We start from the raw sequence: 2,660 nt of genomic DNA, 5'->3' as shown, positions 1-2,660 counted from the left end.
GTGCTTGCGTGCTTGTGTAACTGTTTTGGCTTCATTTTATCTTATGATTTCATAAGCGCTTGTAATGCAGCTAATATATGTAAATTTAAAAGAAATGAATATAAAATAAATAAAACTCACGATTTGACATACAAAGACAAAAATACATTATTTACTAAGGCGAGATTTACAACACTAAATTTGGTGAGATGAAGAAATATATTTCAATTGAGTGAAATAATAATAGTAATATAATGAAAAAAATCATTTGCTTTAAACAAAATTGATCTCCGAACGCTTGCATTCAAATGGAAGGCACTGAAGATAACCAAAAGTTACAAGGCCTATATAGGAACTATAAACATATTGAAAGATTAAATCCAACTTGCATGAAGTAAGACAGTCCTTTATCAACAGTTCAGTCTTATGGACTCACTTGACATTTTCTAGGGATCCCAACGGGTTCAGGGCCCGAATTCTGATTTTGAGGCTTGCTCTTATACATGAATTATATAGGGTCCAAAAATCATTGATTTGCTAGGGTGGCTCATAATGCTGCCAAGACGGCACTGTTTATAGCGCATAATTTTACACAGTTTCTCTTACTGAGCTATGATCAATCTAAATCTATAGTTTTCGGCCAATATGCGCACCTTGGGTTGAAATATAAAGCATTTAACTAAAAATCTAATCCGTCCAACATAAGGTAATATCTGTGCCATCTTATACGGTGACACTTTTGTGTAACAGTATATGTATTCGTCTATACAGTTTTATGCTGATCCTTTAGGAGGGAACACACATACTTAGCCTCAGAATATTGCTGGTAGATCTCTCAGCAGAAATTATCTTCCAGGCTTACCGAATTATATATGTTTACTTACATTCAAAATAGAATGTACTTCATGATAAAAAGATATAAAGAAGAATAGAAATAAACAAGAGCAAATTTATATTTGCAGCAGAAGTCATAATCATATCTGAATATATACACACATACATATAGATAAACAGAAACACACAGAGACACATTAATACATATATACATGAGTGTGTGTGAGTAAATATAAACGCATACATTTACTTATATACATATATATATATATATATATATATATATATATATATATATATACACACACATACATACATACATATATATACACACACACATAAATTGACAGAGAGACATACACACGAAAACACTCGTATCGATTTTTGTATTATAACATTACGCTTTATATCACGCATGAGATAATATATATGGAAATAATATATTTTCTCTTATGTATATACATACATGCACACACACACACTCATATATATATATAGTTAGATATATTGACGTGAATATATAGGCATATGTGTGTGTGTGTGTGTGTATGTATGAACATATACATGGATGGATATATTTGAATATGTATGTGTGTATATGTATGTATATATATGTATATATATATATATATATATATATATATATATATATAAACACATGACACAGAGACAAACTGATATATTTATAGCCCTTTATACACTCCGTTATTCTTCTCACATGACACCATATTGTCAATGTTCATCTAAGTGCAATATGCCTTTATGTGGCAACCAAAGAAATTATTTCAGCTTTTATTGCTCTCTAAGGAAATGTTTATTTTTCATATTTTATTACATTACGCCGATACAGAGTCATTTTGTGAGTATTTTTGTACAGTTTTTCTTTTTGTCTTTTCTTTCAACCTTTATATTTGTTGATAGATTTTTGCGTTGTTGTTTATGAGGGGACAGTTATTTTCGTTGCATTTGTACATTTAATTTTTTTTTCTTTTTTTTTTCTTTTTACTTTTTTTATGTGTTTTTGTAATTTTCGTCTGTTTTGTTTCCGAATTATGTTTGTCTAATCAAGTGAACTTATCTATGTGAATTTGGATTGCAAAGCAGTAAAGCGGTAAGAGCGACAGTCGTCACGTTGAACTCTCTCAGACGTTCAAATAATATATAGTTTGATAACATCCAACTGGTGACAGATAACTATGAAAATAATAACACAAAATATTAGTGCATAAAATGGATGATTAGCAGCGCCAACCGGAATAAATATTATGGTTTAGGAACCCGTATCAAGTCACATGTAGATAGTAGGAGTTCTCACTCTAAGGATGTGCCTCATCACGGAGATTTGTTCATATCCGATGCAAGGTTAAGAATTGGGTCGAAAACCACCAGCTATTTTAACGCTTCAGGTTGATAACATGGTACTCTACTCGCTGTCCAAATGAGCTCTCCTTTCAAATTGTACTTGTTTGTTTATAGTTTGGATAAATAATTGAGTTCAATTAAAGAAAAAAAAATATGAGACATCGCCCCGGAGAAGATCACTTCGAAATCACGTGGTCCCAGGGTCAATAACATACCATTTCTCGTTTGGGTGGTTCTTAGCTGCTTTTGATTTTATTTCTAGTTCAGAAATACGACGTGACTGCATTTTGTTAGACAATTCTGTGCTAAAACGCATCGTTCATATATATATGTGTGTTTTCTTGTCTACGTTTTGTTTGCAATATCCTGTACCCAGATATGCACCTATACATACAGGTGGATGTCGGTATGCACATACCTGTACGTATATATGCATATACTCATTTACTATTTGTTTATATATATATATATATATATATATATAT

The 2,660-nt window shown here is 31.2% G+C and overlaps 1 pseudogene; it reads right to left on the bottom strand.

The window, feature by feature from the left end:
- Nucleotides 1-2,660, bottom strand: part of LOC106869782 (S-crystallin 1-like) — a 21,904-nt pseudogene that overhangs the window by 9,631 nt on the left and 9,613 nt on the right.

This window comes from Octopus bimaculoides, chromosome 5 (assembly GCF_001194135.2).
Source record: "Octopus bimaculoides isolate UCB-OBI-ISO-001 chromosome 5, ASM119413v2, whole genome shotgun sequence".
NCBI classification, from domain to species: domain Eukaryota; kingdom Metazoa; phylum Mollusca; class Cephalopoda; order Octopoda; family Octopodidae; genus Octopus; species Octopus bimaculoides.
This window is presented reverse-complemented; position numbering and strand designations above follow the sequence as displayed.